General features: G+C 47.7%; 1 protein-coding gene across 1 annotated transcript in view; it reads right to left on the reverse strand.

Annotated features, from left to right (window-relative positions):
- Positions 1-16,505, reverse strand: part of LOC124722447 (aquaporin-5-like) — a 51,145-nt gene that overhangs the window by 20,697 nt on the left and 13,943 nt on the right. The window lies entirely within an intron of this gene.

The raw sequence follows: 16,505 nt of genomic DNA on the forward strand, positions 1-16,505 counted from the left end.
TGTCTATCCTTCCTGGGTTTGGGTATAGGAACAACGACGGCGTCACGCCAACGCATGGGGACCTGACCTTCGGTCCAGACGCGATTGTAGGTACGAAGAAGGAAGCTTTTGCCTGCCGGAGAAAGGTGGGCCAGCATCTGAACGTGAATGGCATCTGGCCCTGGAGCAGAGGACCAGGACAGTGCAAGTGCACGTTCGAGTTCCCGCATAGTAAAGGGGGCATTGTAAGTTTCCAGATTCAGCGAGTGGAAGGAAGGTCGCCGAGCCTCTTCTGCCTCTTTCCTGGGAAGGAAGGCAGGGTGGTAATGGGCGGAGCTTGAAACCTCCGCGAAAAACCGGCCGAAGGCGTTGGAGACATCCACAGGATCAACAAGGACCTCAGTACCTGAACTCAGGCCAGGTACCGAGGAGTGGGCCTTCATGCCCGACAGCCAGCGCAGGCCACCCAGACGGCAGAAGAGGGAGTAAAACTGTTAAAGGAGCTGGTGAAAGAGGCCTAACAAGTTTTTTGCTGTCTTTGATGACTCTACAGCATTGCGCTCTGAGTCGTTTGTATCTAATACAATTCGCCAACGTAGGATGGCGGCGATAGGTGCGTAAAGCACGTCGTCGAGCACGGATAGCGTCTCTACAAGCCTCTTTCCACCAGGGGACGGAAACGCGACGTGAAGAGGAGGTAGTACGAGGAATGGAACGTTCGGCAGTATTTATGATAACAGCCGTGAGGTATTCGACCTGACTGTCACAACTGAGAAAATCGTGGTCTGGAAATGTCCCCAGTCAGCTTTCGGTATGTTCCAGCTCGAAGGACGTGGGGATGGGGCGTGGTGTAGGAGACGAACGACACAGGGGAAGTGGTCGCTCGAATAGGTGTCAGAAAGGACATACCACTCGAACCGACAGGCAATAGTGGTAGAACAGATCGAGAGGTCCAAGTGGGAGTAGGTATGAGTAGAGTCCGAGAGGAAAGTAGGGGCGCCAGTATTGAGGCAGGCAAGATTGAGATGGTTGAAGGCATCCGCCAAGAGGGAGCCTCTCTGACAGGATGCTGGAGAGCCCCAAAGGGGATGATGGGCATTGAAGTCACCAAACAATAAAAACGGTGGAGGAAGCTGAGCGATCAGGTGCATCATGTCAGCCTGACTAACTGCAGATGACGATGGAGTGTAGACGGTACAAACGGCGAAAGTAAAGGCAGAAAGAGTAATACGGGCAGCTATTGCTTGGAGTGGGGTGGTCAATGGGATAGGATGGTAATAGACATCGTCCCGAACGAGCAACATGACCCCACCATGAGCTGGAATACTGTCCACAGGGGTGAGGTCAGACTGCTCTGAGGTATAGTGGGTAAAAGCAATTCGGTCAGTTGGGCGTAACTTGGTTTCCTGGAGACTAAGGACGAGCGGACAGTGCAGGCGGAGGAGCAGTTGTAATTGCTCCCGATTAGATCGAATACCTCATATTCCAATGTAACAAAGCCATCGCTAGTCAGAAAAAAAGGGGGAACGAAACAGGTGAAGAGCTGGTCACCTCGACAGCCGCAGGGGGCCAGGTTTCAAGGGAACAACTCTATAACCGGCAGTAGGCGGATCCTGTTCCATCGAGTCGTCGTCAGCTGCGGCCGCTTTCCCAGGTTGCGTAGGAGGGGCAGCATCATTCGCAAACGAGAGGCCAGCTGAGCGCCTGGCAGCAGAGCATCCCAGCGAAACTGAGGACGGCCGGGAGCAGCGACTCACGGATGGAGCGTCAGACGAAACGCGCCAGGGTGGAGAGGGGGATAAAGACTACTTCTTGGAGGCCTTCTTGGAGGCCTTCTTGGAAGTCCTATGAGGCATGGGGATGGTGGGCTGGACCCGAAGAAGGTCCTCACGCGCAGGGTCGGTTTTGGAACGCCGGACATCAGAAGCCGGGGTCAGGAACATTTCCCCAATGGACGCCTGAGAAGAGGATCGCTTCTCAGGCGGCGGATGGGGAGGAGGAAGGGTGGCCCCTGGGGCAGAGGGGGCAGGGGCCGCGAGGGAGGAGGATTTGGAAGGGAGGGATTTGGGAGGCAGAGGCATAGACCCCGGATGGGGTGAGGAGGTGGAGGGGGGACGGGATAGGGGTGAGGATACTGTTGAAGGAGTGGACACGACTGAGGCAAACGAAGTTGTCAACGTCACGGGATGGAGGCGGTCATACTTTTTCCTGGCCTCAGAATAAGAGGCGTTCCAAAGTTTTTAATTCTTGGATCTTCTTCTCCATCTGATACACGGGGCAGTCTAAAGATCTAGGCGAGTGGATGCCAGGACAATTGACGCACTGAGGTGGTGGGGTGCATGTACGGTCCTCAACAAGAGGACGTCCACATTCGCCACAAAGGGGGCTCAGCCTCACACCATGACGATATGTGCCTAAAGTGCAAACACCAAAAGCAGCGCATAGGAGGTGGGACCTAAGGTCGCACGTCACACCGGTAGCACATCACCTTTACCTTCTCCGGGAGAACGTCCCCCTCGAAGGCGAGGATAAAGGCCCCGGTGTCGATGCGACAGTCTTTGGGACTCGCTGGACGAAATGCACGCCTCAGCGCTCCAGGTTGGCCCTGAGCTCCTCATCAGATTGCAGCAGGAGGTCCCGATGAAAAATAACCCCCTGCATCCTATTCAGTGCTAGATGCGGGACAATGGACACTGGGATGTCCCCTAGTCAGTCGCACGCCTGGAGCACCGCCGACGGAGTGGCAGAGGTGGTATTTATAAGAACGGACCCCTAACTCATTTTACCGAGGGCCTCGATTTCCCCGAAGATGTCCTCAATGTGCTGGTGCTTGACAAAGAACATGGGCTTGGAGGTGGCGAACGTCCCCCCATCGGTCCGAGAACAGACTAAATAGCGGGGGAAGTACTTCGACCCAAGCCGGCGGGCCTGTCCCTCCTCCCAGGGAGTGGCCAAGGCGGAAGGGGCAGGAGAACCAGAACCAGAGACAGTACCTTTCTTTTTAGAAGACTTGGCCGCAGAGCGACCCGATACATGTTGACATTTCATCTGCCGAACATCCGCCCCGATACCACCCACTCCGACCAGGGGCTCTCCCCACGGGCGCCACCCAGCCTCAGCAAGGGCCACCTGGCAGGATGACCGTTGCCAGGAGTCCTGATGCCCCAAGGAGATGGGCATCTACTCCTTGGCCGACATGGGGAGGGTGCAGCTCAGGTATCGCCAGTACAATTGTTATCTGATGTGCATCCGCAATATCGAGGTGTGACGCTGGAAGTACAGCAGGAAGACAAGGCTGAACTTCCAGCGCTTTAAACACAGCATGAGGCGAGGGGTATGGGGCTTGACGTCACAGTGGTAGACCATCACCTTTACCTTCTCAGGCCATGTATCACCGTCGAAAGCCAAGATGAAGGCACCGTTGCTCTGACCCCAATGAATGCGCCAGACGAAATGAACACCTCGCCACTAAAGTGCAAAAGAAGGTCGTTGTGGAATATAATACCCTGGACCATATTTGAACTCTTGTGAGGCGTGATAGTAACTGAAACATCCCCTAACTTGTCACAATCGAGTATGCCCGGCAGTGTGCACAGGATGCTCATTTTATCAAAACTGACCCAGAGCGCATTTTGGACAAGCCCTCCACCTCCCCTGACTTTTCCTGTAAGTGCTCTATGAAGAACTGAGGCTTCACAGACAAAAGATTCCTCATCAGCTCTTTTACATACTAGGTAGTGGGACGAATAAGCTATGCTGCCATTCTTAGCCTTTTGTTCCTCCCATGTTGTGGCCAGAGAGGTTAAAGATTTGGGGTCATACGTGTTTGCATTAAATTGAGCCCAGGAACACTGACTGCTGGTGGCTGGCCACCAGCCAGAGAAGATATGAGAAGATGTGTCACACTTCATTGCCTGTCATCCACCCTGATGCCACCAATTCCGCCTAAGAGTCCTCACACGAGCCCACCCAGCCATAGCGAGGTCCACGTGGCAGGATGGCCATTCCCGTGAGTCCTGATGCCCTGGGGAGATACGCATCTACTCCTTGGCATACATGGGGAGTTAACGGCGCAGGCATCGGCAGAGCGAACCCTGTGTTGTCAAGGGGCTACAACAAACAGGGTACATGGCAACCCCACCACAAACTGGCTACTGTGCTGGATATCAGGTGCGAAGAAGCCCATGGTGGTCGTCGGCGCAGAAAGCGACAGCATAGTGGATGGCAGAAACTGCTCCCAGGAATGTATCCTCGCCAAAGAGACAGAGTGAGCGGGACTGAAAGTGACGAAGAGAAAGCGGGCTAAAGATCTCTGCACGATGGACACGATGCACCATGTAAGGTGCCCCTTCTCCAATTGGCTCTCTTCGGGAAAATTTTGAAAAATGGATGTCAAAACCCTACAGGGGGCCATCACCTAAAGGCTGAAAGGTGTGAGACGCCTTTTAGTCTCTTCTTGCGACAGGCAAGAATACCTCACAGGGCTATTCTAATCCCGAGCCTGCAATTGGTTCTCTAAAGGTCTTTTTTCCTATAGACGGTATCTATCCAAGTAGTCGTTATGCTTCTGTATCACTACATGTCTTCTAGCCACTCCCGTTTAGCCATTTTGCACTTGTAAAAATTTTTAGATGTGTTTCCTTTCGCCTGCTTCATTTGCTGCATTTTATATTGTCTCCTTTCGTCAGTTCAGTATTTCTGATATCCATGGCTGTCTACGAGGCCTTATCTTTTTACATGTTTTATCCTCTGCTGTCTTTACTATTTCATCTCAATACCATCAGTTTCTACTATATTCCTTCGCCACGTTTTAGTTACTCGTTGCTTAATACTCCTGTATCTCCACCTCTAGTTGTTCCATGCTACCCAGATTCCTCTCTGTAGTTTCATACCTTCAGTTTTAATATATGGTTTATAAACAAATTTTTGTCAGAGTCCAACAATGCCCCAGGAAATCTCTCAGTTCAAAATCTGGTATACAGATCTACCATGTAATCAAATTTACCCTGGTGTCCAGGTCTGTACCACTTATGCAACCCTCTTTCGCGACTCCAACGAAGTTTTTTTTGTTATGGATTTAGGGCGCAAAACTGCTACAGTCATTAGCGCCCGGTCTGACTCAGGGAAAGGTAAAGGAAACAGGAAACCAGCAGCAATGGGAACTCAAAAAATTGGAGAAACTAAAAGAAGGAAAGCTTTAAAAAACCACTATAGAAGAGGGTTCGTTGTCCCCGAAAAGAGTTTCAAATGACTGACGTCATCTCACTGGCACTAATAAACTCGAGAACGCGATCGGCTGAGCGCGTGTCATCTGCTAAAATGGAAGATATATCAGGCGACAGCTGTAGACGGGCGCGTAACGGAGTAAAATAGGGGCACTCAAAAGGTGTCTTACCGTCCACAGCTGAGAGCAGTGGGGACAGAGTGGGGGAGGATCGCCGCTTAAAAGATGTCGATGGCTAAAAAGACAGTGCCCTATCCGGAGTCTAGTTAAAATTACCTCCTCCCGACGACGCGTTCGGAAGGAAGAGGTCCAAGCACAGGGAAGAGCTTTCACGTCCCGCAATTTATTATTGGGAAGTGTCGACCAATGTGCGTGCCATAAAAGAGCAACACAACGACAAAGCACTCCGTAGCTCGGTGAAGGGAATCATGCGAATAGCTGGCTAAAGAAGAGAGACTGCAGCCTTGGCCGCTATATCGGCCGCCTCATTTCCACAGATACCAACGTGTCCTGGGAGCCAGAGGAACGCCGGAGCAAGTGGAGGCAGTCCTGAATCCGGTGGACCAGAGGGAGAACAGGGTAGAGAGCTTGGAGACTGAGGAGAGCTGAGAGAATCTGAACAGATAACATACTGTATCCGCTGACGGCGACGGATGTATTGGACAGCCTGGAGAACAGCGTAAAGCTCCGCAGTATAAACCGAACACTGGTCGGGAAGCTGAAATCGATTTGGGGTGTCGCCAACAATATAGGCACTCCCTACACCTAACGATGTTTTCGAGGCATCAGTGTAAATAAATGTGGCTTCCTTCATTTGTGCACAGAGCAGCAAATGCCTGACGATAAACAGGTGGAGGGGTACCATCCTTGGGAAACTGAAAGGTCACAGAGCGGGCAGGTCCAGGGACGGAGCCAAGGCAGCGCTGTACCCCAAGTTTTCAAGATGGTTTTAGGAAAGCAGAAGGAAAGAGAATGGAGCAGTTGACGGAAGCGGAATCCCAGTGGTAGTTGGGAAGAAGGGCGGCCTGCATACCCTAAATCCAAGGAGGCGTCGAAAAAATGTCATGGGCCGGATTAGCAGGCATGGAAGACAGATGGCTAACATAACGACTCAGGACAGCTCGCCAATTGGACAGCGGAGGTTCAGCAGTCTCAGCATTAAGGCTTTTCACAGGGCTGGTGTAAAAAGCTCCAGACACTAAACGTAATCCACGGAGTCGAGACGCCGAAGAACAGACGGCCGAGCAGAGGAGTAAACTATGCTTCCATAGTCCAATTTCGAGCGCACTAAGGCGCAATAGAGGCGGAGGAGGACCACTCGGTCCGCTCCCCAGGAGATACGATTCAGGACACGGAGGGTGTTGAGGGATCGCAGACAGCGAGCCGAAAGATATGAAACGTGGGAGGACCAGTACAGTTTTCTGTCAAACATAAGACCCAAGAATTTAGCGACGACCGAAAACGGAAGGTTGACAGGTCCTAGATGCAAGGAAGGTGCAACGAACTCCGTACAACGTCAAAAATTAACACAAACTGTCTTACTGGAAGAAAAGCGGAAGCCTGTTGCGATGCTCCAAGAGTGGAGGCAACCGAGACATCCTTTAAGACGGCGTTCAAGAAGGCTGGTCCGTTGAGAGCTGTAGTAGATCGCAAAATCGTCCACAAAGAGGGAGCCCGAGACATCAGGAAGGAGACAATCCATAATTGGATTTATGGCGATGGCAAACAGTACAACACTCAGCACGGAGCCCTGGGGTACCCCGTTTTCTTGGGAGAAAGTACGGGAGAAAGAGTTCACCCGCACCCTAAATGTGCGCTCTGCCATGAATTCGCGAAAAAATGGGGCAGCCGGCCTCGAAAGCCCCAAGAGAACAGTGTGCGGAGGATGCCTGTCCAACAGGTATCTTATGCTCTCTCCAGATCAAAAAATATTGCTACCGTTTGGCGTTTCCGGAGAAAATTGTTCATGATATAAGTGGAGAGAGCAACAAGATGGTCAACTGCAGAACGATGCTTTCGGAATCCGCATTGGGCAGGTGTTAAAGACTGCGGGATTCCAGCCACCACGCTAAACGGTAATTCACCATACGCTCCAAAACCTTACAGACACCACTCGTGAGAGAAATGGGGCGATAGCTAGAGGTGAGATGTTTGTCCTTTCCAGGTTTCGGAACGGGAACGACGATAGCTTCCCGCCATCGTCTGGGAAAAGTACTGTCGGTCCAAATTCGATTATAAAGGCGAAGGAGGTAACTCAGACTATGGGTTGATAAATGCAGCAACATTTGGACATGGATACCATCCGGTCCTGGGGCGGAGGAGCGAGAAGAGAGGGCATGTTGGAGTTCCCGCATGGAGAAAACAGTATTGTAGCTATCGTGATTTTGAGAGGAGAAAGCAAGATGTCGCACTTCCGCTGCACCTTTCTTCGGGAGAAACGCTGGCGGGTAATTTGAAGAGCTCGAAATCTCAGCATAGTGCTGACCCAATGAGTTAGAAATTGCGACGGGGTCCACTAAGGTATGATGCGCGACAGTGAGCCCAGAGACCGGGGAGAAACTAGGCGCGCCTGAGAACCGTCGAAGCCGACTCCAAACTTCCGAGGAGGGAGTGAAGGTGTTAAATGAGCTAATAAAGAATTTCCAGCTTGCCTTCTTGCTATCGCGGATGAAGTGACGGCATAGCGCACGGAGCTGCTTATAGCGGATATAGTTGGCCAAAGTAGGATGGTGACGGAAAATGCGAAGAGCACGTCGCCACTCACGTATTGCGTCACGGCATGCCTCGTTCCACCAAGGAACTGGGGGGCGCCGGGGCAATTCGGAGGTGCGTGGTATTGAACGTTCCGCAGCTGTAAGAATAACGTCGGTAATGTGTGTGACCTCATCGTCGACGCTGGGAAAGCGACGGTCATCGAATGTCGCTAGAGACGAAAAAAGTGTCCAATCGGCTTGGGCAAAATTCCAGCGTCGCGGGCGCATATATGGCAGTTGAGGCTGCAGTCTAAGGACACATGGAAAGTGGTCACTCGAGTGTGTATCATCAAGAGCGAACCATTCGAAGCGCCGAGCTAGCGGAACAGTACCGACCGCAAGGTCCAAATGAGAAATTTGTCGTGGAGGCAGACAAAAATGTGGGTACCCCAGTGTTGAGGCAAACTAGATCCGCTTGGCGGAAGACGTCTAGCAATAGCGAGCCACGTGGACAAGGATGTGGAGATCCCCAAAGCGGGTGGTGGGCATTGAAGTCCCCAACGAGCAAATAGGGGGGGTGGAAGCTGACCAAGAAGATGAAGGAGATCAGCTCGTGCCATTGGTGTGGACGATGGAATGTATACAGTACAAAGAGAGAACGTGTATCCAGAAAGGGAAAGACTGACGGCGACAGCTTGGAATGAACTGTTTAAGGGGATTGGTTGATAATGGAGAGTATCATGAAGAAGAATCATGAGTCCTCCATGGGCTGGAGTGCCTTCAACAGAGGGGAGGTCATATCAGACGGACTGAAAATGAGGGAGAACAAAGCAGTCATGGGGACGCAGCTTTGTTTCCTGAATACAGAAGATGACCGGCGAGTAGGATCGTAAGAGGATCGACAATTCATCCCGATTGGCTCGAATGCCGCGGATATTCCAGTGTATAATGGACATAGGGTGAACAGAAAATGGAGGAATGTGACCAAGGGTGCTGTCAACTCAACGACTGCTCAGAGCTTGCCACCGACAGCATGGAATGGCATTCAGCCGAAGGCAGAAGATCCTGATCCATAGGTTGGTCAGGAGCAGCTCCTGCCACCAGCGATCGGCCGGTTGACCGGCCACCAGCAGTGCGCCTCGGCGACACAGAAGACTGTCTAGGGCGATTGCCGCCAGGTGGTGCTGTAGATGGGACACGCCTTGGCGGAGAAGGAGAGGAACTGGGTTTCTTTGTAGCCTTCTTGGAAGTATGATGTTCAGATGAAGGAGGAACCGATGTTGTGCGGTACGTAAAAACTCTTCACGAGTATGCTCTTTTTTCGAAGACTTGGTGTCTGACTTTTGGGCTCGAGATTTAGCAGAACCCGACGAAGGGTGAGCCCGAGAGTGGGCAGGCGAAAGTGGTGAGGTTGAACGGGCGATCTTTGCGCTGGCCGATCTGACGACCGTGGCACTAAAGGTGAGGTCGCAAGTCTGCGTGGCCGCCTCCTTTGTTGGCCGAGGAGAAGCAAGGACAGTGCTGTATTTTCCTGTCTAAGGCACGGTGGGCTGTCGACTGGCGAGTAATTTTCGAGCAGCAAAGGTCGACACCTTTTCCTTCACTCTTATTTCCTGGATGAGCTTTTCGTCCTTAAAAACGGGGCAATTTCGAGAGGAAGCAGCGTCGTCACCCATACAGTTGATGCAGCGAGGGGATGGAGGTGGACAAGCACCCTCATGGGCATCCTTGCCACACGTAACACATTTGGCCGGATTGGAACAGGACTGGCTGGTGTGATTGAACCGCTGACATCGATAGCAACGCGTAGGGTCTGGGACGTAAGGGCGAACGGAAATTATCTCATAGCCTGCTTTGATTTTCGATGGGAGTTGAACTTTGTCAAATGTCAAGAAGACAGTGCGGGTTGGAATGACGTTCGTGTCAACCCTTTTCATAACTATGAACAGCCGTTACGCCCTGGTCAGACAGGTAGTGCTGAATTTCTTCGTCAGACAATCCGTCGAGGGAGCGTGTATGAACGACTCCACGCGAGGAATTTAAGGTACGGTGCGGTTCCACCCGGACAGGGAAGGTGTGAAGCAGAGGAGTACGGAGCAATTATTGTGCCTGGAGGGCACTGTTTGTTTGTAACAACAGGAAACCATTGCCGAAGAATCCCGCATGATTACCGGCGTCTCCGATGGCGCGCTCCTCCCTTGTGGGGGCCCTCTCTGAGGGCACGCCCACCTTAGGTGATTGTTCACACCTCAGGTCACACCTCCCGACACCACTTCTATTTCATTTGTAAATTTTTAACCTTCCTGCCCGAATACATGTTTTAGCATTTCACATTCTGACAATGAGTTTTTCCTGGTGACGTCCTCCTGGGTAGTCCACACCCAGAAATCCGGATGGAGGAGAGGGTGACTTACTTCCGAAGAAGGTGCCGTCATGTAACCGTACTAACGTTGTAGTTTCCTGTTGCATTCAGCTGTTTGCAGTACCAGCACAGTAAAGCATGTTTGGTCTGATAGCATTCTGTTATGAATGCACCTACAGTATGGCAGTATCACTGCGACAGCAAGCCAAAACACTGTCAAATTCACTGTTCCTGTGACACGTAACATTGCCCATGTAGGCGGCCACTCATCTCCGGCCGGCATTTGACAGTATTTATGCAATGAAACACTTTGAATTAAGTGATCTTTAATACAGAACATGCTAGTGGCCGTATCTTTTTCACCCTGTCGAAACAGAACAGTCCATGAACCTGCTGTATGCCGCTGCACACTAGCAGTACTCAGTTCTGTGTGTGGCTTTCTAGATTGAGGTGGTAATGAAAGTTATTAAAGCTCACCAGCTACAGAACAAATTAAGCTCTTAGTTCAGGCATACCAGCAGCTTGACTTAAATTTGTCGACTAAGCTGTAAACCCCTTTCAACAGGTATACAGTACGTTCGGCTACATAGTCATGATGTTTGATGTTGCCTAACTATGAAACATGCAGTAAATTAACCTTACAGATTCTGCCCTGCATTGTGCACAGTCGCGGGCCATCACTGTTTACATACTTGGCGCTACCGAGAGGGTAAGATCCTATTTGCTCACTTACAACGAGACCCGTAACTGCTGCCTAACGCAAGCTCATCCGTTCACGTCCCACGTTCGACCAACTCAGTTCGAAACACTTCGTTTAGCTCATTGTTGACGCCCCGAAATGCTTCGTGTGCGTTTTACGATGTTGACATGGAAATGAATAATGAGTATTACGTATGGTCTTAATATTTGTAATTGCTAAGTTGGTTCATGGCAGATGTGAAAGGAGGTTAATGAATGAAAGTTGACCATACCTCATTTCATTACTTTCGCCATACCAGGTACCAGTAACCATTTTAATTACTACGCAAGTTACAGAAGTTAACCCTATGACTCCCAGAGTTAGTAACGTCAATAATTTCTGCCTGACTAGCGCGTGCATGGCAAGAGGAAAGTGCATTGTGCACATACCCACCAGTAGTAGCCGAGTCCTTTTAACGATCGACCTAAGTATGCCTATGTCGATAGTTCGCGTTTTATCATCGCTGCCACTTGTAATGCCTATAGGCGGCTGCTGCTGCTGCTGCTGCTGCTGCTGCTGTGTGGATAATGCAGAGCTACAGGCAGGCACGGGAATCTGCCATACGGCATCCAGACTCTGCAGTGGCAAGGCAGCCACGGCGACATTCTGTTGCAGGCAGCTGGTCCCAGATACGGCATGATTGTGCTAGCTTCAGCCAGTTTTACGCTAACCTTGTTCTGTAAGGTTTATTAACTTCAATTTTATCTAGGAACATATCAGAACTCACCTGTAAATACTTTAGCTCGGCATTGCGTCAAACGCTTTCGCTAAACCGTACCCTGGCGTGAGCTTCGTTGCAGTGGAACTACATTTACAGCCATGTCAGGAAGTGTCCACTGAATAGCCAAGCAATGAAAAGGTATGGGAGCCTCCATGCACACGACTGTGTTAAGCTATGAAAAACAAGCTTCTAGGAACTGTTTAGTTGCCGAAGCAGCTATTTGCATGAAGGACCTAAGCCATGGCACATTGCGCAATTCCTTAACGGTTGTCGAGAACTATGTTCTTCGCAAGGTACTAATATCTTTGACATTATTATAGTAGTCCTGCAATACATTGTCGTCCACTATAAGGAAAGTAATTTTGATTATAGGGAACAGATATATTCAAACAAATTACGCGAATACAGCCGAGTCACCTGTCGTGCTCGCATGTCATACTATACGTAATAGCATTTTGAGAAGAGCAGGTCCAGACTACCTGCAGTAAGTTTAATATTCTTTACAATAACTCGTTTTTACTGCCCCCATCAAGTAACCTGCTAATACAACATCGTTGAGATTATCTACACAGGGTGATTGTGCATGTGAATAATTACACACTGGTACTTAACGTCTAGTTTAATTTGACATCCATTTTGTCACTAATTCTTAGTGATTGCGCGACATGTAATTATCAACTAATAATACGTTTTGACCTATGTTAATTTAATCAATGGCTTTCTCAGCATAATCCCAGTAACCGACATCGCACGTCATTAACTATTCCTTAGGATGACCAGTACCAAGGGAATGCTCTGAAAGATTTGCTCAGCTGTGTGTACGGTGCTATGCTTAACACATTGTCCCATTGGTCAAACCAATGTATGACAAGCCCTAACATCAAGGGATATTCTAGATCTTATTTACTCAAACCTATATCATCTTTAACAGATCCTAAGAGTACCCTAATCTTGGACGAAAAGCAGATTTTACATGTCTCCCCATAATAAGACCAATACTATTTGAAATTCTACCTTCTAAAGACGAGAACTGTATTATTTGCCATCTCATTTTCGTCACTCATCCGATCCGCGGTTTGCCAACAGATCAATGGGCGCCTTATCTGTCACTAATCATTCTGAAGAAAGGTTAGTTTGAAATTAGCGAACTCAGGTGACCGACTCACATCGTCCGAGATGTACGAATGTCTTGTACAAGGCCGCACGTACGGAGACAGAGCTCTCGTGAAAGGTAAGTAATTTAGGTTGTAATTAATTGTAGTTGAACACAAATACGTTCATTAGTGTGCTCTTCTAGCTTGCCATTAAAGGTTTATTTGCGTATTCTTCCAGTAATCGAAAAACTGTTTGTTTTGGTTACATTCGACTGTTTAGGCCCAATTTTTGAACGTGCATATTTAGCGTTATACCACAAATTGAAGTGCATTTGCTAATAGTTTACTTACATATTAGTTTCCAAAACATTTAGTGTCCTTTTACATCTGCATTTAATATATTATCGTCATCACTTAGACAAGATATTTACTAATTTCCAAACTACCATGGATACTAAGTGTGTGAGCTGCAGTAGGAAAGTTAGTTCAGGAGTTTTGTGCAGCTGTTGTGACAGGTGGTTTCATTGGTGAAATTTTAGTGGCGTGGGAATTGCGCAAGCAAACTAGACTCTCCAGTTCTTTTGCAGAGGTTTGCTCAAGAGATAGGATTGTAGCTGAACAGAAGGAGAAATTAAGAGCCCATCAGGCTGATTTGGACAGAGCGAGGGAGGAACTGAAGAGATTAAGGGGGAGGAGGGTAAACAGCGGTAGGAAGTGGTAGCTGGGAACAGGGGCTAAAGAGAGAACAGCGAGTTTCCCAATTGGCACAACCAATAGATTTGCCTCGCTACCACAGTTAAGGAAGAGGCTCCAGTATTAGATGTTAAGATGCAACAGAATCTCATTAGGAAACCAACTGTTTGGAGAGAAGTAGAAAGTAAGAGGAAAGTTCTGTTGCTAGGTAGCAGCCATGGAAGGTGTGGGCCAGATTTTGCAAGAAAAATTAGGTGACAGGTACCAGGTCACAAACATTCAAGCCAAGTGCATGTCTTAGCCAGGTGGTAGATGATACAGGTTCCTTGTGCAAGGGTTTCTCAAAGCAGGATCATGTGATAGTGGGTGGAGTGGGAAACAATATTGATAGTGACCAGGGCTACAGTATTGAGTGTGACCTGGAGGAAACAGCCTCTGCACGACCCCCACCAATGTTGGGCTGGTGCCTGCTTTCGTGTGGCATGATCAGCACCAGTTTAACAGCTGTCAGGAAAGTAAATATGGAGTTTGATCAGTTGCATAGGGGGGCCACTCTCAGACATTGGCTTGGTTCCTGTAGATGCTATTGATAGGGGGGGGGGGGGGGAGATTTCGTAAGGCATGGCTTATACCTCAATAGGAAAGGGAAGGGAAGGGTAAACTGGCAGGGTTGTTAGCGAAATCCATAAGGGGACACTAATACTCATGGATGTATCTTTTTTAGATTAATATCAGTGTCCAATGGGAAGTTCAGGCAGGCAGGTACTGAAGAGGTCCAGAACTCCCAAGACTCACAACAGTAAAGTAAATAATAATGTTACTATATTTACCACAATATTGGCGGATTAAAGAAAAAGATTCTCAAAGTAACAAATAATGTTACCATTTTTCACCAAATTATTCCAAGATTGAATAAAGTAGCTGAGCTCCTGGTTTGTTTAGATGACATTGAATCTGATAATGTAGGAGATATACTATGCCGGTATGAGAATCACGTTGTGTCTGATACGGAAAAGGTAAATATCAGTGGTTATAAACTAGCTACACATATGAGTAGAGAGAATAAGGTGAGAGGAGTTGCCATATACGTCAAAAGTTATCACTGTGTAAAAAGCTTAGATATAAAAAATTTGTCTAGAGCAACATACAGAATCATGTGCCTGTCAACTTAAACTGAAGGAGGGCTCTTATTTTAACAGTATATAAAGGTCCCTTTCAGGAAACTCATTTACTTCTGGAAAACTTTGATACCTTCTTGTGCTTTCTGTCAGACAGGGGAAAGCAAATTATTTGTGAGGACTTCAATGTTGATTCACTGAAAGAATGCAATAGGAAGAATGATCTGGAGGTCTTGCTCAGTTCTTTTAATTTGACATCTGTCAGTTATTTTCCTACTCAGGTAGTAAAGGACAGCAGCACATTGATAACACTTATAGAGCAAGGTAAGTTTAAAAACAAATCTTTGTGCTGTTGAGAATGGCCTTTCTGATCATGGTGCCCAACTAGTTACAGTTTATGACAGATCCATTCAGTAATTCAAAACTACCCTCCACAGTTGTGCGTTCAGTTAATAACTCAATTAGAAAGGTCAGGGAAAATCTTCTGCGATTTGACTAGGATGAGGAGTACAAGGAACCTGATGCTAATTTAAAATATAACTTATTTCATGATACTCTTAAGAGAACCAGGAAACTGTTTCCCCAAGAATATAGTTAAACCTAATTATAAGAAACCATGCAAAAAACCTTGGCTTACCAAAGGAATAAAAATATCTTAACCTCAAAAGGGAACTGTCTACTCTTGTTCTTAACGACCCAGAAACAGCCAAATATTAAAACTACTGTGCTACATTAAGGAAGGTTATTAAGAAGTCCAGAAACATGTGCATCATGTCAGATTAATACCCAATAAAAATCAAAACAATTTGGAATATTATTACAAAGGAGTCAGGGCAACTAAGAGTACAGGATGACGGCATTACCATCAAAGCGAATAGAAACTTAACAAGCCAGAAGTCTAAAACATTTTGAATAATCATTTTTTAAATGTTGTAGAGAAAACGGTATCTAAATTTTCATTAGAAGATGCAAGGCAGTTAATGGAAGAGGCCTTACCCACACCATTTGATATAACTGAAATTCCACCCACCTCTCCATCTGAAATTAGGAAGACGATGAACTCAAGAATAAAAGCTCACATGGAATTGATTGAATTTCCAGCACTGTAGTAAAAGTTTGTTCCCAAGAGGTAATTGGGATTCTTAGCCACAGACGTAATAACTCTCTGAAGGGTATTTTCCCAGATAGACATACTTCAGTCATTGGTAAAACACTGCATAGAAAGGGGATACATCTGATGTCAACTACCGCCCAACCTCTCTTCTGACTGCCTTCTCCAAAATTCTTGAAAAGTAATGTATTTTACAATAGCTTCACACCTTTGTAAAAAATAAAGTTTTAACGAAATGTCAGTTTGGTTTCCAGAAAGGTTTTTCAACGGAAAGTGCTATGTATACTTTCACTAATGAAATACTAAAAGCTCTGCGTAACCAGAAGTCACCCGTTGGGATTTTTGTGATCTCTCAAAGGCTTTTGATTGTGTAAATCATAGAATACTTTTAGATAATCTGAAGTACTGTGAGCTGAATGGGACAGTGCTTAAATGGTTTACATCAGACCTAACTGGAACAGTGCAGAAAGTTTAAATACGCAGTTCACATAAGATCCAAAAACCTTGTGATTTCTCAGACTCGGGAACAACCAAGAATGGGGGGGGGGGGGGGAGACCCACAAGGTTCGGTCTTGGGGCCTCTGCTGTCTTAATATATTAATGACTTGCCTTTCTGTATTCACGAAGATAGAAAGCTGGTACTTTTTGCCAATGATAGAAGTATAGCTATGACACCCAACAGACAAGAATTAACTAATGAAATTGTGAGCGATGTTTTTTCAGAAAATCATTAAGTGGTTCTCTGCAAATAGGCTCTCAAACTTTGACAAA

This window comes from Schistocerca piceifrons, chromosome X, assembly GCF_021461385.2.
Source record: "Schistocerca piceifrons isolate TAMUIC-IGC-003096 chromosome X, iqSchPice1.1, whole genome shotgun sequence".
Taxonomy (NCBI): domain Eukaryota; kingdom Metazoa; phylum Arthropoda; class Insecta; order Orthoptera; family Acrididae; genus Schistocerca; species Schistocerca piceifrons.